The sequence below is a fragment of the Panthera tigris genome, chromosome B1 (assembly GCF_018350195.1).
Source record: "Panthera tigris isolate Pti1 chromosome B1, P.tigris_Pti1_mat1.1, whole genome shotgun sequence".
NCBI classification, from domain to species: domain Eukaryota; kingdom Metazoa; phylum Chordata; class Mammalia; order Carnivora; family Felidae; genus Panthera; species Panthera tigris.
Window position 1 is genome coordinate 77190023 of NC_056663.1, and position 22209 is coordinate 77212231.

General features: G+C 38.3%; 1 long non-coding RNA gene across 1 annotated transcript; it reads right to left on the reverse strand.

Annotated features, from left to right (window-relative positions):
* Positions 1-6228: 6228 nt before the first annotated feature.
* LOC122237654 lies at positions 6229-14739 on the reverse strand. The gene is made up of 3 exons (XR_006216246.1): positions 14141-14739; positions 10012-10096; positions 6229-6433 (listed from the first exon to the last, which is right to left on the reverse strand). It is a non-coding gene; the product is annotated as an uncharacterized LOC122237654 (long non-coding RNA).
* Positions 14740-22209: the final 7470 nt, after the last annotated feature.

The following is a 22209-nucleotide window of genomic DNA, read 5'->3' on the forward strand; positions in this document are numbered from 1 at the left end:
TAACTCAACAAACTAAAACTCACTTTCCTATTTCAAGTTGATATCCATAAATATCCATTATCAGTTATTGGCCCTATTCTTGTTCTGGTCACTCATCCTTGAAATATTCAAGAAATCTCTGACTTCTTCAGAGACAATGTTCCTCATACTCAGAAAAATCTCACTATTTTTATGAATCTCATTCTTTCTCCAATTCAGTAGAACTGAATTATAGTCACTGCTGCTTTATTGTGTATAACTGATTCATTAAATAGTTATTTATTGAGCGTTTACCATGTACCAAGAAATACTCTGTACTGGGAAACATTCTTTGCAATGAAAAATAACATTCATCACTCTCAGCTTGCAGTCTAAATAAGGAGATAGATGCTAACAAAATAATTATATAAATCAATATAAAATTGCAGCTGTAGCAGGTACTAAGTAGCAGCAATAGGTCTTAACAGAAAGAATTTGATCTAGTCAGGGACGGCAGAAAGAGGTTCTTGAGGATATGGGGATATGAAGATGTATCTATATGACATATGATAAATAGGCATTAATTAGACAAGGAAGAGAGGGAATGGTATTCTCAACAGAGGGACAGTTTGTGAAAAGACACTTAGTGGGAGGAAACATGGCACAATGAGGAAATTAAAGAAGGAAACCATGGCCACAGCATAGAACATGCAAGGGGCCAGTGGCATGCAAGCCACGTAAGGCATTTGGGCTTTATTCCAAATGTTCCACATTAGGAACCATTAATGTCCCCACACAAGTGAGCGACGTGTGTAGTGCTCATACAGAACAGATCATCAGCTGCTGAGTGAGATTGGATTGGGTAGGCTGGTGAGAGTGGATGGAGGTAGAGCACCTAACAGGCTACCGTAGTCATCCATATGAGAGATGAGGGTGTCATGGCATTCAACGCCTGTGGTGGAGAGGGAAAGGAGTGACATATTTGAGATTTTAAGAGGTTAAATAGGTAGGATATTGTGACAGATTCAGAGAAAAGTATCAAAGATAATTCTGAGGCATCTGGCTTTTGCCACAGGACAAATTATGGTAGCATTCAGTGACATAGGAAACAGTGGAAATTAAGCCTAGAATTTTGGGGAAGATTATGAGCTAATTTTGGGTATGTTGAATTTTGAGGTACTTTTAAAACTTCCAAAAGATGGTGGTCAAGGAGAGGTACTGGTCAAATAGGCAGCTGGATGGGCAAGTCTGGAACTCAAAGGACAGGTCTGGACCTGTAAGAGGCTCAATACGCTATGGAGGATAGATAACTAACCCCGTAGTGTATTTTCGCCTAGGAAGAGAGTAGAAGTGAGAACAGGAGACGGCCTAAGACTGAGACTTGAGGAACTCTAAGACCAAATGGCCAGGCAGTATCAGAAAAAAAAAAAAGTTATCAAGGTAGAGGAAAAACCAGTATTGCCTTCTATTACAGAAGCCAGGGAGAGCACACTGCATGGTAAGTAAGACAAACAAAAAAGATCCCTGGTTGGAGAAAAAATGCTCTAAGTGTCCAGTGATATGAACAATATTGATGATCTTACTTAGGGCTGTTTTGTTGAAAGGATGAGAACAAAAACAGATGAGAGGGTTCAAGAATGGGTTGTGGTTGAGGAAGTATGTGAACTCTCTTGAGAAGTTTATCCATGTATGAGAAGAGAGAGGAGGCTTCTGATGAAGAGCAATGAAGGGTGAATGAGGGATTTTGTTTCTTTCTTTTTTTGGGTGGGGAGAGAGTTTGTACACAGTACTATGGAACAGTTTGGAAAATATGGACAGAAAGAAAGGCATCTAAAATATGAAAGATGATTTATGTAGTTGTTAAAATGAATAAAGCAGATCTATTATGTACTAAAAGGAAATAATCTCCAAGATATATTTGTAAGAAATGGCAATATGCAGAACAGTATTACAGATATTACCATTTGTATATGAACTTGTATATGCATATATGTCTGGCTTTGTGGACACTTAGATCGTTTCCAAATCTTTTTTTTTTTTAAATATGAACAATTTTGTAGTGAAAACCCTTGTTCATATCTTTGCAAACATAGATGTGTATATCTGTAAGACAGATTCCTAGAAGTGGAATTGGTGGTCTATGGATATTCATTAAAATTTGTTGTTGTCAGTTTTTCCCTGAGACATTATTATTTCAGTTATATACTCATAAGAATATATGGGAGTATCTATTCCTCCACATACTGGTTGACACAGTGTGTTAACAAATTACCAAACTAAGGAATAAGAAATCATCTGTCAATGTTTTAATTTTATTTCTTTAACATTGATTATTTTTACAGTTTTTTTATAAGTATAAATTACATTAAGATTTCTTTAAAAATTTTTTTAATTCTAGTTTAGTAAACACAGAGTGTTACGTTAGTATATAAAAAAATTTTTTAATGTTTATTTTTGAGAGAGAGAAAGATAGTATGAGTGGGGGCGGGGCAGACAGACAGAGGGACAGAGAATCTGAAGCAGGCTCTATGCTGATAGCAGCGAGCTGATGTGGGTCTCAAACTCACAAACTGTTAGATCATGACCTGAGCCAAAGTCAGATGTGTAACTGAGCCACCCTGGTGCCCACATTAGTATTTCTTTTTAAATTGACTATTTAGTCATGACTTTTGTCGTTTTTCTGGTATTTGGATTATTGATTTTTTCTTAATGATTACTAAGAGCTTATATATATATGTATACATACATACATATATATGTGTGTGTGTGTGTGTGTGTATATATATATATATATACATATACACACACATATATATATATACACACACACACACACACATATATATTTAGTGTTTATTTTTGAGAGATAGCATGTACAAGTTGGGTAGGGGCAGACAGAGAAGGAGACAGAGGATCCAAAGCAGGCTCTGCGCTGAAAGCAGAGAGCCCAATGCAGGGCTCAAACTCAGGAATTCTGAAATCATTACCTGAAATCATTACACTACCTGCCAAAGTTAGATGCTTAACCCATTAAGACTCCCAGGTGCCCCAGGAGCTTATATATTAAGGAAATAATCCTACTAGCTATCATACTTACTTGCAAATTTCTTTTCTTTTTAAAAATATTTTAGTTTTATTTGGTGGGGGAGGGGCAGAGAGAGGATCTGAAGCCAGCTCCCCACTGACAGGGGCTCAAGCCCATGGATCATGCTTAAGTGACTGAGCCACCCAGGTGCCCCACAAATTTCTTTTCTAATTGGTCGCTTCCTGTTTGGCATGGCTCGTGGGGAATTATTTTTGTAGTGTTAAAAATTTATTTTATAAAGTAGCATTTATGAGTGTTGTATATTACCTTCCTCTGAAATAGTTTAAAAATATTTTTTGGGGTCACCTGGGTGGCTCAGTTGGTTAAGCATCTGACTTTGGCTCAGGTCATGATCTCATGGTTTATGGGTTTGAGCCCTGTAATGGGCTCTGTACTGAAAGCTCAGAACCTGGAGCCTGCTTCAGATTCTGTGTCTTCCTCTCTCCCTCTCTGGCCTTCCCCTGCTTGTGCTCTCTCTCTCTCTCAAAAAGAAATAAACATTAAAAAAAATTAAAAAAATATTTTTTACTCTGGTAAATGTACGGCTTTGCTTTACTTTTATGCTTCAACAGTTGACCTACTATGATATATGATAGCATAAAGAGTGAGGTAAGAATACATTTTTTTTTCAGATGACTAGCCAGTTTTTTCAACATCATTTTTCAATCCTTGTTTTCCTACTAATTTGAAATGCAACTTTATTGACTAGAAAATCTGATCTATATGGGTCTATTTCTGGACAGTCCATACTTTCCATTATCAGACCATTCTAAATAATTAGCTTTATCTTGTCATTTATTGTGGCTTTAAATTCTATGATGATTTTTTTCCCCATTTCTTTCCTGAGTTATTTTAGTTTAAGAGAAAAAAAAAAAACTTCTTTTTCTTATTTCTCCCTTGAATCCTTCTATGTGCTTTGAACTCTTATTTCACAGAGGCCATTTCTTTCTTTTCTTTTTTTTTTTAGTTATTTACTTTGAGAAAGTGTGTGCATGTGTGTGCTGCAGGCACAAGTGGGGGATGTGCAGAGAGGAGAGAGAGAATCCCAAGTGGGTTCCAGGCTGGTAGTTCAGAGCCCAGAGCCAGAGGTGGGGCTGGATTCCAGGAACCTTGAGACCATGAGCTGAGCCAAATTCAAGAGTCAGAGGCAAAAGGGACTGAACCAACCAGGTGCCCCATAGTGGCCAATTTATATTTGCTAAAGAATAGTCTGGCAAGATGTTTACCTATTTCACGGGAAAAATTTTCTCTTGTGCACTCTAAGTCTACCTTCTATTTATGCATGTTTTGTTCCTCCATTTCTTTTAGTATTTTCACATTGATTTTATGTGTCCTTTCCCAGCATCCTTTTGTACCTTGGTCCAATTTTACTGCAACACTTGTTCAAATATACTGTGGTATTTCCCATCTCTTTCTTTTCCTCATTCTTTGTTGTTTGCAGATGGTTCAAAGGGAAACAGCCTCTGATGTTATTGTTCTGCTCTTTTAAAGCTGGGAGTCCTCTGACTTTTATCTTCCAAGGCTACTCTTTTGGTTCTTCTTGCGCTTTACAGATTAAGAGTTACCTGGGATGGTTTTCAGGAACTTATGCTGATCAACATGACCCTGTCACTGGGCAAGAGTAGCTATAGGATCATGGAGTAAATCAGAGTTGGAGGAAAAAAAATAACATGCAAGAGTTTAAGTGGAAAAAATAAACCTTAGTGAAACAGTAAAATGAAAGTAAATAGCTAATGTTTTCCCTGAGGAATTGGTTGTATAATGCAGTAGTGAAAGTGTAAGTATAAAGTAGGCTCATTGCTTATATTTTATTTTAGTTTTTTACTCACTGCTTATATTTTAAGAGTTTTAATGGTTCATGGAAATCTGCTTTTTATTGAAACACTAAATTATTTTTGAAAATGCAAAGATTTAGTTGATAGAGATTTTAAGGTATTACTGCTTACTGTTCAAGTTAATGTATTAAATGGTACAAAAATAAATATGACAATATTCAGCCCAAGAAAACATATATATGTGCCTCAACACATGAGCAAATATAAGAATATTTTTCTCTGTTGCAAAATTCATCAAGAACCTATTTTTCAGGGGTGCCTGGGTGGCTCAGTGGGTTAAGCATCCGACTTCAGCTCAGGTCATGATCTCACGATTTGTGAGTTTGAGCCTCACGTTGGGCTCTGTGATGACAGCTTGGAGCCTGGAGCCTGCTTCAGATTCTGTGTCTCCCTCTTTCTCTGCCCCTCCCCCGCTCACACTCTGTCTCTCTCTAAAAAATAAATAAATGTTACAAATTAATAATAATAATAATAATAATAATAATAAAAGAACCTGTTTTCCACACAGCATGTTTTACAGAACCAAAAGTTTTCACTTCGGTTTTTCTTTCCACCTTGTGTAGTAAACAGTGACCTTACTACATCCAAAATCAGGTTTAAGAAGTGTTTTTTTCCTGGCTGTTAAAAATGTGTGGCTTGTTCATCTTTCTTTCAGTTTTGTTTTATAGTCACTGTTGAGAGATGTAATTTTTTGATTACTTACGGTAACAGGCAAGTCGTACAGTTAAACAGAAATTTTCTATTTTTCCACTTCTTCATGGTTATTTTAATCCATTTTCTTTTAAAGGGTTCTGCAAGTTCATATAAAAGAAGTTGATCCAAGATGTTTATATCCAAGACTTTTCTGGAACTTATGTGCTATTTTCTATAAGATGACTTGATCTTTCTTTTTTTTAATTGTAGTTGACATGCAATATTATATTAGTTTCAGGTGTATGACACCGTGATTTGACAATTCTATACATTATGAGATGCTAAGGTGATTTTTCTAATAACAAAAGCTGCCAACATGTTAAAGAGTGATCAACCACTATTACCTATTTATCATTCCAAAATAAATGACACCGTTGAATTTTGGGCTCTCGTCAAAGCACTAAAAATTAAGCAGTATTATAATTTGGTTTTCCCTGATTCAGAACTGGTGATTCACTGCTCATTACTGTTCTTACCTTGACAAACATTATATGAAATGGCTCTAAGTTTTAATTACCATACTGATTCCAATGTACTAACCATCAGTAATCATACTATATGGAGCATTCAGTCTAGTGTAAAGGAGACTCAGGATGTTTTATTATATTTTCTTCTAATTAGCTGTTTTTTTTTTTTATTGGAAATGTGGGAAGGAGATAGAGTCTTAGATAATCTTAATCAGAGATCCATCCAAAAGTCACTAAAATTGGTATTAATAAATTGCATGTCATTTTCTGGTTGGACATAAAATTATGTCTCATTGAAAATATCCATGTTTGTTGTTCCCCTGCTGCAGAGAAAGATCTGTAGGGTTTCTCTAAATCCCAGCCAGGAGTCAGGAAAGTGACCAAGAAGGAGGGTTCTGGAGGAGAAAATACATGTCAGGGTACAGATATAAGAGACTCCATCTACAGAGACAAGATTGAATAAAAAATGGTCAGAATCCACTAGTAATATTATATATCTGGGGAGGGGGAGGCAGGAAGATGGGTTTGAGGTATGGTAATTCCCTTGTTCCTTCCTGTTCTCTTTCACAGTAGTCAAACCTGTATCAATATCTGAGGCTCTCATGGCCTCTTTCAAGACCCTTTCCATTTTTCCTCACCAGTGTTTCCCCCAATAACACTCTTACATATCTAGTTATGTCTTGGCACGTGCTTCTGAAGGTTTTGTCCACACGTGCTTTTGTCCACATATGGACCAGGGTTTTTTCAAAGGGAGCTAATATCCCTGGAATCTGTCGTAACAGGAGCACTAACAGAAGTGAAAGTGATAGAATTTGGATACAAAGAAGAAACTCCAGGAGCTATTTGGTTAGCTGTCTCTTCACATCTGGACATTTTTACCTCTTCAAGCCTACAATACTTGGACACAACGGCTTTTACTTTGCTGTTATTATACATTGTAATGGTTTCACTTATCTAAAACCAGGCTTCAAACTGTTCTCCTTAATACCTTCATAACAGGGCACACATCTATTTATCTCACTCCTTGAACCTTATATCTGTTTACATTCATTTACATGAAAGCAGGATTTGCTTTAAGAGACATGAGGCGTTAAAATGAATGGATTGGGCCACATACTACAGTGTCTGCTCCTATTTTAATGTGTGGCATTGGGTTTGAGCTCTTTGTCAGAGAAGAGAGGTCCAGAAATTTGCAGAACAATACAAGAGGGACTTTTTTGAGATTCAGGGCATAAACAGAGCTGTTGGGTTATGCAGGTGACAAGATATGACAAAAAGTTGGACAGGATGTCATTGTCTTGTCTTCTACAAGGATCCCAGAATAAATCTGAGATTCCTAACGACAGAAGTGTTAAAAGTCTCTGTAGTTAGTACCCTTAGCTTGAATCTTGAAGTTCCAAAGACAATGTGAACAGTGGAGCCTCTCTTCCTGGCTTTATGGGTAGTGGACATGGTCCAGTTGAAGTGTGGCGATTCCAGTGACAAATGGGTTGTGGGCATATATGAGGTGATCTTTTGATCAACTCCAGAAGAACTGAAGGAAATTTTGGTAAAACTAGTTTCCACTAGTTTATTGAGAACTAAGATTACTAAAATAATGGTCTTTAAAAGTGAACAAAAATTTAAGAATGCTTTCATTAATTTTGGGATCTCCTCCAGGATTTTAAAAATCCTTATGCAGTATATATCTACAACCAATACTCACACTAAGAGAAGTAGAACCATTGCTCTTTAGCAGGATTATTATTGAAGCTGGGCAACTAGGCCCCTGCTCAGGGCCTCAAGGTTTGGGGGACCTCATTCTGGTCCTTCTCTTTGGGCCCTCCCCACAGGGGGAGGAGCTGCAGCACCAGGACATGTGCCTAACCAGAGCCTGTGCCCTCCACTCTACATTACACTTGGGTTATCCTGGAATTCCTTGCCCAAATGACCCCAAGCCTGGTTACAGAGCTAGCATGGTCTTCTTTGTTGTGGGTATCCTAAGGGAAGACCATGGGGTCTAGGCCTTAGGGTGACCATGAAAGATGGTTGTCTAGAGAGGTATGGATGAAGGTTGGCTTTGTGGCTGGAGTATGCATATGGATGTGTTGGAGGCTCCATACACTGCAAGAAAAAGCTGTGTGTGAGAAGAGAAGAGTAGTGGGCCATGGAACTAGTATCTCTAAATATCCTTTTACCCCAGGCCCTGAAAATACTGGGAGAAGGCCTAAAATTGGGACAATGTCAGTGTCTTTGTTGAAGAACTGGCTCATGGAATATGGATGGGGATTTTTAGAGATCATGTCTGGCTTGATAAATATTTATGAATTGAGATAAGAGTTGAATTTGGAGAGATTTTTGCAGGTGGCCTTCAAGCTCCTGGGAAGAAACTACTCATGAGGGAAGAGCCTTAAGTTTGCAGCCTTACTAGAGTTTTCCAAACATCATAATTTATCCATAATTCCTCAACATATATGAGGAGAGTAGGGACACATGGAAAGTGATTTTCTGTTTATATTTAGTCCTGAAGACTTCTAAAAAGACCAACTCTTTTTGTGCATAAAAGGGGATGTGTCAAGGTTTTAGGTATGTGCCTTTCTTCATAAGTGTACAGTGATAATGTCATTGCTGTGGTGATTAATGAAATGTATATTTGTGTTTTATTGTCTTTCAAAAATTTTTCAGTTTTAATTGATCATGCAGTAAGTATCAACAGGTATAACCGACATAAATAAAAGTCTTTGGTGTAGGCAATCATGTTAAAGAGAATAAAGACTCTTAAAACCACAAGGTAGGGGACCACTGGGTTAGACGTTAACTGTTTCTCACAGTGATATGGACAGACAAATCACTGCTTAGATACACAAGTGTTTTGCTAATAGCTATAAGAAGGGGGCAAAATTCACTGTGATTTTACTCCTGCCCAGTAAAGCAGTGGAATGTTACTTTTCTATTACACCCACCAATAAAGACACTGACCAAAACAAGACAAAACACATCTAGGTGACTTACTAAAACAATCACAGCAAACTGTTGACTTTTTACTCCTGATCTTGTTGATAGGAATCAGAGTGGGATAAGGAGGCCCGTACCCAGGTGAGATTTCCTGGGCAGTATTCCTGACCCCATGGGAAAGACAGAGGACAGTGAGGTAGTGATTCAGAGGATGAGGATGGAACCACTAACATCTCATACTGGAAAGCTGGCCTGTGTATTTTTGCAAGTCTTAACCAGTATCCTTTGCTCCTGAAGGTATAGTGAAGGACTTCTCACCTGTTGACAAAGAAGTCACCATGAAATACAGAGGGAAATTCTTACTCTGAAGTGGACCTTGGGTGAATGCATGGAATATTCTAGATGGGGGTGACAGTGGAGAGATTGTGGGAAGGAACAGGGTGCGACATAGATCTGTTTTGCAACGCATGTCATGACTGAGGTGCTAGGGATGGAAGCAATACAAAAAAGTTGGATTTATGGTGCAACTCTTTCTTGGGTCCCAACTCTGAAGACGTACACAGGTATATCAGTCGCTGCCAAATAATTATTAGAAGAGTGAACTTTATAAAGGAATATAAGTATGTTGTCAGAAGGAGAGAATATATAGAACAACTTTATTTCCTGGCTTACAATTATCTTCCTTCCACTGTTATCTGTATGGCAGGAATACTATTTTGAAACAATTTCAGATATTTTCCATTTCTCTTAATTCTTGCCATCTCAGCCTTTCATGCAATGAGAAGAGGCAGCACTCAGCCAGAATAACAATAAAAAATAATAACTAATACATAGTGCCAGACACTGTTCTAAGAACTTTATAGAAAGTCTCTTTCTTAAGCATTTATAGGCAGAACACCTTGTCTTTTGTTGTTGTTGTTGCTCTGTACTTTTTCTTTCATTTTATTTAAGAAAGGGAATGTTCTTAGGGAAACTTCCAAATTCATTTTTGTACTTCTTATTTTATATGTTAGAAATAAAATAGGATTGAGCTGAATACCTGTTTCCATTCTTTTGTAGAAGGTCTCTGAGAGATCTCCAGTTCCTGACTCGTATGAGACAGAGAAGCTCAACATTCAGTGGTTCTGGAGACAAAAATAAGAGCTCAGAACAAAATTTCTAAGGGTTTATATGTGGTTACAGCAAGGAGGATCATATTAGTAAACATTACTTCACCTTTCTTCTATAAAATGCTTACAAATATAAATTCTACTGATGTCAGATTTCATAACTGCATACGGTAGGACAAAGTAAATTCTATCACGTTTTTGTACACATAGAAAATGGTACTTACATCATTGGATTACTTATTTGTTCAAAGAGTTAGTGCCAGTGACCTAGAGTAATACTGGAGAGTAAACAGAAAAACAATCATGTTCAAGCCTGAACTGAAGTGAAATTACAAATATAAAATCTGTTTGCTATATCAGCCAGCAAATGCTTCAAAAGATCATTTGGAAGAATGAGAAGAAATACAAGTCTTTTAGCATAGTTGTGTAAAAACTTATTTATTAAAATGCAGTTGTGATTGTTTGGATCAATTCAGAGTTAAGAAACTTAGACCCCCTTTGAATTACTTAAGACTTAGCTTTGTATTTGCTACAAATGATCCAGTCATAATATACACATGTGTTTTAAATATACTTGGAGTCTCTGAAAAGGAGTAATATATGTATTTGACTATGTGAATGATCACAGCATGAAGAACTATTACATGTTATCCTTTGAGTTACAGTTTAAGATAAATTTGATCTTTCCTTTTTATGCACAAGACATTCAAACTCACATAACTACATATGCATCAGGGAGGTACACAATTCAGAATTAGCAAATATGTTCACATATTTATTCTACTTGCATGGTTCTCTTCAAAATAAGCTGTAATAGAATTTTAAAATCAGCTTTTGACATCATATCATTGTTTTAACTTGATAATTCAGATTGATTGGCACAAATGACAAAACAATCCCACATTCTAGGCATATGCAGGAGTAATTGTGTATCTAGTAATTAATAAAATCTTTCCTTGATATTCTTCTCCTTAAGTAAACCAAGAGAGTTGGAAAATGAAACCTGGGACCTAGAGTGTCCCTGCTTGGAGGAATAAAAAATCTTAGATCTAAAAAACATGACATGATGGACACTTTACTGTGAGAGTGTTGACTTACTACGAGGTTGTAAGAATTGCTCCTATAATCACATGGCACCCAAAGACATAAATCTAAATGTAACTGCAAACACCCTCATGCACACACACTCTCCTGTCCCATACGTTTTTTCACAGTGTCGTGATACTATGCGTCATTACAGAGTTTAAACCCATGGTTCTCAAACTGTGTGCCAACATACTATGAAGCGCTAGGAACTCACAAGGTCACTGCAGGATATGTAAAATATCCAAGGAAACACAGTGATACTTGTCATTTATCATAAATTGCAGGGGTACCTCAGTGGCTCAGTTAGTTAAGCATCCAGCATCAGCTCAGGTCATGATCTCACAGTCCATGAGTTCAAGCCCTGTGTCGGGCTCTGCGCTGACGGCTCAGGGCCTGGAGCCTGCTTTGCGTTCTGTGTCTCCCTCTCTCTCTGCCCCTCCCCCACTCACACTCTGTCTCTCTCTCAAAAATAAATAAACATTAAAAAAATTAAAGAAATTGCAGAGGATTAGCTTCAAGTAGTTCACAGTCTCAATATTAGCGCTACATTACTTTCAGTGATGCTGTATCTTTATAACACTGGGTTTTCGGTGGTTCCCTTGAGAAAAAAAAAATTGCTATGTAAAAATCAATATGGAATAGGGAAGGAATGTGGGGTGTACAATCTGATTCTGAGACTTGAGAATCTTGTGTGCCCAAAAGGCTCACACATCCTGTTAGCAATTACTGTAATTTATGAATGAAATAATATTTTCTTCCAATTAATGTTTATTATTTTTTCAGAGGCTGCTAAGTTCTTAGTATATAAATACCTGTTACGTTGTTTAGACCTAACTCCTTAATAAACAAAACTGTTAGGTATTTCTTTTTGGCCTAGAAGTGCTGTAAAAAGATTACTGTGATACTAAGGGTGTTGTGAAAATATGGGAATCTTTGTAGTAAGCATTTATTTTCATAGCAAGAGCAAAAGTCATTTTCCTAAATTGAAATTTTCAGTACTACAAATATTTCATGAAAAATGCTCTTTGTGAATGAAAAGAAATTTTTGTTTCATATCACTTTTCACTTCCTATTTGAGAATGTTCTCAAAAATGGCAAAAGGTAACCTTTGTGCAAATCAGAATATGCGGTAAATTCTAGGTCTTTCCTATTTTTTCCCCTCTCCATGTAAGCATCTGGCATTTGGGGAGACTAAGCACATCCAAGCCCTAAGCCCTGCAGGTGAATACTCAATCAGGTTCTGGGATTGAGTTTATTTATGTGGGAATAGGAGGGCAATGGTAATGGTTGGGAAGAGTGGCAGGGAGCCATGAAAAAAAAGTGATACCTATTCCTGATGGATATGAGGCTCAGGGTCTCCCAAGAGGAGAGACTAGAGAGGGATTGGCCCTAAACTAATGGTCCAAGGTTTTCCAACTACCTGGACACTGATGTTTTCCTCTGCTGAAGGTTCTGAACACCACCAAATCTGCATAGCATACTCCCCACCCCCCCACTCTCATCCCCAACTACCAACACTGCTTGTCTGGCTCCATTATTTTCTGACAGGTTTTTCTCTCCTGTTTTAACCCTAGACCAATAAGAGATGGCATAGATCATGGTGGCTCCCAGACTGTAAGTTTTCACCACGATCATTCCATCATTTCCAATAAATATGTATATATATCATTTTAATATACAAACCTAATTCTGTATTCCCAACTTAAAAATAAACAACAACCTACTTTTAGTAGAAAGCATTGTGTTAAGTCCCAGCTGGGACTTAACACACACAGGAAGGGTTCGTGCTTATATGAAACCGGTTATTGGAGAGTCAGGATATAGCGGATGTACGTAGCAGGCGGGGTGTGTGTGTGTGAGAATATGCCCTGAAAAACTGGAACTTGGAATACCCAGAGCAATGAGAAAAGGTGTCTGGCTTCTGTTCTCCTAACTCTCCAATCACTGAGAGGTCATTGAGGCATGTCCACTAAAACTGCAGCAGGTAACTGATGCTGACTTCCTGTGACTGTATCAAATAAGAAATAAAAAAAATGGGAAGAACCAAAACCCGTTAAGCAGAGACACGTAAGCAATATTTTAAAACAATCTGATGATAGAAATATAATGTATTAAGATGACCTAATGAAAGCAGCATCCATCTTGTTAGTTCAGATGAAAGAATGAACACTAGAGGTCACATCATCCCCAGCACTGCTTAACTGGCCAGGAAACACATAGACCCAGGCCCAGGAGCTAGGAATGCTTGCTCATCATTCAAAGGAACATGAAGAAATGCAACCCCACTAGCTTACACAAGTATAGTTAGTTTGAGCACAGTCAGCTAATCAGCACTATCCTGAACACACAGGCACCAGATGCACCTAATAAAATCTCTAACACGAAGACAGAAGATATTTTTCAGATTCCAAGTCCAAACCTCGGTGGGACCAGACAGAGTGGCACCAATAACAACTAAATAACATGCATTAATAAGACCTCATGGACCTCCAATTAAGTGTCCACCTTCTCATAAGACCCCTGCCCAAATTTTGCCCTTAAAACCCTTCACTGGAAAGCCATCTTGGAGTTAGGAACTTTTGAGCATTAGCTCCCAGTTCCCCTGGGTGGTGCCACGCCAATAAATGGTCTTATCCTCGTTCACCGCAAAAGCTGTCAGTTTTTATTGGTGTTTTCATTATTTTATTTTATATTTTATTGCTTAGGGCGCATCAGGTGGAGGAATTCTCCTTTGGGTTAGTTACACTAAGGGTCTTTCTCGTGTCTATGTGGAAATCAGAAAACCTTAATTTTTACAACAGTAACACATCATACCTAGTGACAACCAAATATTTGGAGAACTGTTTGCAAGCACTCAGAGTAAAATCCCTTGTAGTGAACAAGCTTCCCAGCGGTTCTTGAGAAGAATCTGAAAGACGGTCTCCCGGGCTGTGGCCCTCAGTAAGACAAGGAATCAAGCATTTACTAACTTACTCTGAGTCGGCTTTCTTTCTGATCACAGGCAGAGAACAAAGCAGAACAGAGGCGGAAGGTAGGAGAATGTTCCTGCAGCAGCTTCTCTGGCCAGGTCTTCCTACACAGCCCCTACGAGGCAGAAATTCCGACCGAGCCTTAGGGAGTTAGTGAGGGAAAGATGCCCTCCTCGTGCGTGTAGCCGAGAGGGAACCCAGAGGTGGAGCTCCAAAGTGGCAACTCCGTGGTTCTTATTTCCAGCGGTTACCTAGATGCCTTGCATCCATATTCTAGTAGTCCTGGACCACAGACTAAGAGGCCACAGGCCTATAAAAACTTCTTAGCTAACAGCCTACTTTTGAAGTTCGTGAAGACCTCTGAATCTTGGTAAACTGCGGCTACATCCGGGGTTTGGCAATGGCCATAGTTTTAGGTGCAGCTGTGTCCCTCTTCAAATGCTTGGGACGCCTCTTTGCCTGGGGAAGCACTCATTTATACCCCGAGGGCACTATCCCGTTTCTTAGCAACTCTGTCAAGACTTGGAAGCCTCAGCCACAGATGCGGGCTTGGGGGAGAAGCGCCCCCACAGCACGCAGGCAAGGGCCCTGCATGGCCGCCTCAGCCAGGGGAGGTCCGAGGTGGAGGGAGGGAGGGCGCGAAGGGAGGAGGGCCGTGCTGGGAAGGGGGGCGGGGCTTGGCCAGACCGGAAGGCGAAGGCGCTGAACGTCCTGGAGGCTCCTGGCGCTGTCAAGGGGCTGAGCGTCGGGAGACTCTGGTGAGCTGCGAGTGCCAGTCAGGGGTTGCAGGAAGGTTTGGGCGAGGGTTGGGGTGTGTTTGGGGGACGTGTATTGTGGTTTTTAATACTTAAGCTTTGTAGAGTGGACAAACCTTTCAGGCATTGTTTATATGGCAAAAATATATTTATGAAACACAGTACATTTTAAACAAAAAATGTGCAGAAAAAGTCTGGAGTTAATCCAAAGTGATAGAAAATGAGAATTGCGAGCAGGCGTCTTGCACAGCCAGTGTTGGGCATCTAGGATGCTGCATGTTCTAGGAGGGGCCCCACTGCCTCCTGCACAGTGCGATCCTGTCATTGGGTTCCTGGTCCCAAACAAATTTTCCACAATGCCTTTTGTATTGAGGCCTTGTTTTGCCTAAAACTGTGCAATGAGAAAGTGTTGAAGAAAATAGCGAAATAGCAGAGCAACCGAGAAAAGCAATTACATGGAAAAGAAGATGTGACTTCATACAAAGCAACTTTTTAACAAATTGTTAATGATGTAGTAATCAGAAAGATGTTTTGAACATCTAAATACTAAAATGATACTTTAATAATTATGAATAGGCATTTTTACGGCTTTAGTTTCTTTTTAGGAAGGTGACAGCATTGTGCCAAAAGCTCTAGCTAGGACTGGCACACTCATAGGAAGCGTTACTCTTGTATGTAACTGGTCATTGTGGAGTCAAGATATAGTAATTAAGTAGGTGTGTGTCGTGGGTGGGGTGTGTGAGGTGGGGCACACATATGGATTTTCTCTTTTAAAAATAATGCAGTCTGGTGAGCATTTGTGCATACACCATTCACCATTCAATTTTTAGGAATGGATTACTGATGTTAGTGCTTTTAGTGATTTATCTAATCCTTACCACAGATTATTTAATTTGCCAGGGTCACACAGCTAGTTAATGGTAGAATCAGGACTGGAACCCAAGAAACCTAGCTCCAATGTTTATGTGTGTGTGTGTTTTAATGTTTGTTTGTTTATTTATTTATTTATTTATTTATTTATTTAAACTTTTTAAACATTTATTTATTTTTGAGAGGCAGAGAGAGGTAGAGCACAAGCAGGGGAGGAGCAGAGAGAGAGGGAGACACAGAATCCAAAGCAGGCTCCAGGCTCTGAGCTGTCAGCACAGAGCTCGACGCGGAGCTCCAACCCACGAACTGCCAGATTCTGACCTGAGCTGAAGTCAGCTGCTTAACCAACTGAGCCACCCAGGGGCCCCATAATGTTTATTTATTTTTGACAGAGAGAGTGAGAGAGAGAGAGAGAGAGAGAGGGAGAGAAAGCACGAGTGGGGGGGGGGGCAGAGAGAGAGAGGGAGACGCAGAATCTGAAGCAGGCTCCAGGCTCTGAGCTGTCAGCACAGAGCCCGGCGTGGGGCTAGATCTCACTGACGGTGAGATCATGACCTGAGCTGGAGTCGGATGCTCAACCGACTGAGCCACCCAGGCGCCCTAAGTGTTTGTGTTTTTAACCACAACTCTACTTAGATTCTAAATGATACTTTCAAAATGGTCTGATTTTAACGCCCTAAAAGAAACAGCCATGACAGTGGCTTTTAATGGCAAAAATCTGATGTTGGAAGAAAACCTTTTTGCCCTTATCCCTCTAGGTTGTCTTTGTTCTCTCTCCCTCACCAGTCCCATTTCTGCTTCCCCTTTCAAATCAAAACCCTTTAGGGTTAGAACTTCTGAGAAGCTTTGGACCTGTGTTCGCAGAAGGGCCTTGTGTGCTGCTTCTTATTGATTACCAGCATGTTTATTGTCATTTCTTTCAGGGCAACAGACCCTTAGACACAGTAAGATCTAAAGAGTAAATAGTTTAGGCTTTGCAGGCCATACGGTCACCATCATGAGGACTCAATGTTGCTGTTGTTGGGTAAAAGTAGCCCTAGACTGTACATAAATGAATGGGACATGGTTGTGTTCCAAAAAAACTGTTTACAAAATCAGGTGGCCAGCTGGACTCGGCTTGTGAGCCGGGCTGTGGTTTCCCTACCTCCAATCTAGATCTTTATAACATTTTTATGAATAATAGTTAATGTATATCAAGTTAATGCTGTGTGTCAGGCACTGAGCAAACACATTAACATGTGGACTCATTCAATACTCACACTAACTCTATGAAATAAGGACTTTTAAAATCATGTTTTAAAGATAAGGAAATCAAAACATACAGAGATTAAGTTACTCAGTTTTTCGTAGGCAGACTGGGACTTCAGAGATTTTGCTCTTAAATCTATTAATAGGTCAAACAAGGTTATTGTTTTGTAAGTATGCCAGTATTATTTTATTTTGATTTCATTACTCATTCTGATACATTTGGAAACTTCTCTGTTACCATTCCAGTTATTCATATTGCCTTTTGAGATCTAGTCTGCAGTTTTTTTTTGCTTATGGGCTTGACATTTCTATCCTGCACCTTTAAATTTAAATAAAAATCCTGATTGCCCATTTTGCATTTGATGCTTAGCCTGTAGTCATTAATATTTATATAAGGCTTACAAAACCCTATCTGTTTATGGATGGAGTATAAAAGATCTAATGACTTTGAAGAACACTTAAGAGCAGTATCCAAGTATTTGGGGATAAGTGCTTTTGGAAACACTCAACAAAACTATAGTGGAAGATGCAGAGACAAGATTACTTCTCTTTGCAAAAAAGGACCAAAGACAAAAGACCATCCTGGGAACTTGAGGTTTTTTCTTTTCAAGTATGCACGTGCCAGCTGAGAAAGCTGGAACAGATCAAATAGAAGGGTGTAATTCCAGGGGCATAACTGACATCCTTTGTGAAAATCTTTGGTCTTTCACCAAAGTATCGTGGCTCCAAATCTGACGTCTGGTGAATCTTACAGACACAATGATATCATTAAGCAAGCAGGCACTAGAAATCATCAGGAAATAATTTTTATATGCAATAAGATATATATTCTTTTGAACATAGTGTTTTAACTTAATAAAAAAATTACCATACACTCTGAAGTGTATCTAAAAGAAATAGTTGTTCTATTTAGAGTTAGTGAATTTGCAGGGTACTCATAAGAATGTCAGAGGAAAACTTACTTCATGGTAGTTATTTTTTTAACTGCAGAAAAGTTTAAACAAAGGCCTCAAGGAATACAACAAACCATGTTATTTTTGTGCCAAACATTCTTGGTTTTAGCCTTTAAGTAGTATGTCTGTTTTCCAGTAAAAACAAAAACTAAAGCCCAGAATATAGAACCCTGCTTAAGGCTTTGTAATAGATCAGGACAGAGGTGCTGACCGAATCTAAGTTTCCTGAATGTTTTTCAACTCCTTATACAACTGGATTAAACAAATAGCTGATAGAGAAAATTAAGTCATTTTAGGCAGAAGTTTCTGGCAGTCCCTCCCCCCCACTTAAAAAAAATTCAATTAGAATAAATCAATAACATTATGGAAGGTTGCTGAGCATTATAACTGTTTCAGTTTTTGAATATATACTGAAACTGTATTATCCTGTTCTCTTTATAGCCTAAATATATTTCATTGCAGAAATTGACATTAGATAAAGAAGTCACTTTGCCCACTGTTATTAGGTCACTAATATGAATACAACTCTTGTGAACATCAAAATAATCAGAGAATGTGAGAGATGAAGGGGACTTTAGAGACCATCTACTGTGCAAAGTTCCTTAGCTTCAACAATAGGAGCATTTTGGACTGGATGTTTTTCGGTTTGGGGAGATATAAGTCTTGTGCACAATGGGGAGTTTACCAGTACCCCCAGTCTCTATCCACAAATGCAGATAATTCATTCACCAGTTTCAGCTGTGACAATCAACAATTTCTCAATATTGCCAGTGCTACCTGGGGGCAGGGGAGTGTTAGTGGTGCAAAATTACCCTCAGTTGAGAACCACTGATCTAGTGCAATCTCTTCATTGTAAAATGTTAATGTTGTACTGATGTTTTCTGAATTAAGAAACGTTTCCTTATTTACCTAGTTAATATTATAGCCAAGTCTAGTGTGTCAGAGGTAAGAGAAAAAGAATGTCATTATGGATATAACTTAAAGCCTGACATTAAATAAAATTGACAGATGTAAAACTTCTATTGAGTAAGTTTCTTCTTGCTTTTATGGTACTTTCTGTTATGTTTAGTTCTTTATCTAGGGCCTTGAGATTTTGCTATAGATCAGTGGTATGCAAAGTCACTGAACTTTAAATTTAGTGTTAAATTTAGCTGTTAAATTTAACTGATTTTTTTTTTTTGGCAAGACTTTCTCAGAAGCAATGTGTGGATTTACACTCTAGTGCAAGCTGCTATCTCCTCACTGTACTATAACACAGTTCACAGGCAAGTGCCAGTCTGTGGTCCCTTTTGGTAGTGCTAATATAGATGATTAGGCCTTTAGGGGGCTCCCTATCCTGGCCCCCATTTCTTACCTTGGAGCTCTCTTCTCTGCCTGGCATATTCACAAAGCAAATCACATTATTAACTGTACTAAATTTATTACATGTAAATAATTCTTTGTTAGTTCTCTAAAAATTTTATTTGCATCTTTATAAGAATGTGTAGTAAGAGAGGTTTTGAGACAGGTAAGTATCTTAATGGCATCACTGATTCTTTCAGACATTGATAAATTCTATAAATACATACATCTATATATCTATATTTGTATTTATGTCTATGTCTATGTCTGTATCTCTCTATATATCACCTATATCTATCTATATCTATCAGAGAGAGAGAGAGAGAGAGAGAGGATGAGAAGGGAGGTAGGCAGGTAAAAGGGGTGGGGGTATTTCCAGCAAGAATGTTTAGGTGGAGAGAAGCATGCTTACAGATTCCAAGGCAGGAAGGAGCATGGTACCTTCCAGAATGGGAAGAAGTTTACTGAAGCTAAAGCTAGAGTTCAAGGGAGAAATGAGACCTTGAAAAAGTAACAAAAGGCAGATGGTAGGGAGCTTGTAAGCTGAATTAAGTAGTTTGGGTTTTATCGCAAGGACAGCGGAAAGCCAGGGATGGTTTAGTAGAGATTTAACAGAGAGTATCTATCAGAAACCATTTCCAATGATCCAAAGTTTTCCAGTTTTTTTTTTATTGCTTTCATCATAGAACTGGTCTTAAAAGTGACCTAGAGAAGAACTAAATCATAATTATAAGAATATCAAAGAAATGTCATTTTCTAACTGTGTGAGTGTTTGTGGAATGATGCCAAACTAAATAGAGCGATCAACATCAGATCACAATTTCACACAGATATGAGGATATTTGGTTCAGAACCTAACAGCCAGGAAAAAGGTCTAGGAATATGACCAGATCTTTTAGGTAAGAGAGAAAAGCAACAGTTTCTAAATTCAACTTAGAAAACTGATGGCCACAATAACTTCTATTAGCTTTGAATAAATAACCTTAGCCCTAACTAGAGCATGCACATTTGGAAAACAGTCACAGTTTTGGAGAAATCTGCTGTCAGTTCAATTTTTGTTCTGCTGATGGAACAATCTGTTCCTGTTATGGTGCCCTGCTACCTCGATGAAATAGAGAGATTGCAAGCTGTACAATTGGGAAACCAACAAAGTCAAGCTGTCCTGACTTTTCTGGTTTAGCCTTTGAATTGTCAACTTAGATATAAACTGGGACATGTTTAACACAGGAGGAGGCCCATATTGCTAACCCCCAAATGTAGAATGCTTATTACTTTTTCCAAATTTAATTAAACATATGATTGTTCTATGCAATATTAGGGGGTGTGGCCAATGAATCAGAGGATGACTAAAATAATCATGGTGCTCTTTGATGTAAAACCAGAGTTTATATAACAGTGGGGTCTGGAAATAACTTCTGTCATTTTTCAGTTTTAAAGAGTAAGTCTGACTTCTTACTGTACTTCATGTAGATGACCAAGAAAATGAGAACATTATTAATAGTAAGTTCTAGTTAGTAGTTTTCCCTGAAGCTACTGGAAAAAATTATTTTCATATCATGAACTAATAAACAGGAACCTAGTATGTTATGTATGCTCTCTCTCAGACTTTGAAATGCAGGAAGTATTTTATTATATGTTAGAAAAAAATACCATTTTCAGGATTATTTTGGGACATATATGGGGTAAAAGTACCACTCAAAATGTTTTAAAATTAATTGTTAAATATTTGACACAGTATTTTGAGATTCTTAGTTAAATGCAAAGGACTTCTGTGAGTTTTTGCTTTAAGATATCAAATTCTTTTCTTTTTTCTTTTTTTAAATTTTTAACGTTTATTTATTTTTGGGAGAGAGAGACAAAGTGAAAGTGAGGGAGAGGCAGAGAGAGGGAGACACAGAATCCGAAGCAGGCTCCAGGCTCTGAACTGTCAGCACAGAGCCTGATGTGGGGCTCGAACTCATGAACTTTGAGATCATGACCAGAGCCCAAGTCGGATGCTCAATCGACTGAGCCACACAGGCGCCCCTCAGATTCTTTTCAAATGAGGGTTTGGGGAAAATTATTTTGGTCATGTTGGCTTTAGTAATAATTCAGTTCATTCATTGTGCTTTATTTCCTGCCTTTTTAAATACTAATTTTGATTCTGAGGAAATTAAGAAAGTCAATGTGTGATAAAGACATTATTTTCTTTTACTCAAAAAAAAATCTTAGTAATTTTCAACTCAGTTTTGTATCACAATTATGGGGTTACATTAAAAAGGATTTTTTAGGGGTGGTGCCTGGGTAGTTCAGTTGGTGGAGTGTCTGACTCTTGATTTTGGCTCAGGGCATGATCCCAGGGTCCTTGGGCTCCGTGGTGAGCATGCAACCTGCTTAAGATTCTCTCTCTCTCCTTCTACCCTCTCCCCTGCTCTTGCATGCTCTCTCTCAAAAAAAAAAAAAGATCTTTCAAACCTGTATATTTTGTTTTTCTTTTTTAATTAAATTTTTTTTTTTTTTTTTAGTAGACTCCATACCCAGCTTGGAGCCCAATGCGGGGCTTGAACTCATGACCCTGAGATCAAGACCTGAGCTGAGATCAAGAGTCGGATGCTTAACCGACTGAGCCACCCAGGCGCCCCTGTTTTCCTTTTTTTGTGGAGGTTAGAGGGTGATTGTTAGGCTACAGTTGGAACTTTGAGCAATATTGTTATTCTGTCTACATGATTCTTGAACATAATAGGAGAAATTTCTTTACTGGGAACAGAACAAAGATGTAATAAAAATTGCAGAGTGAAAATGTCATAATGCCATACTGAAAAACTAGTAATTCCTACTAGTTTTTAAGCAGGAGTGGAGGGATTGGCTACGGTAGAGACATGTCGATCAAGAATGACTGATGGCTTGGAAGAGAGCACTGGGGATGT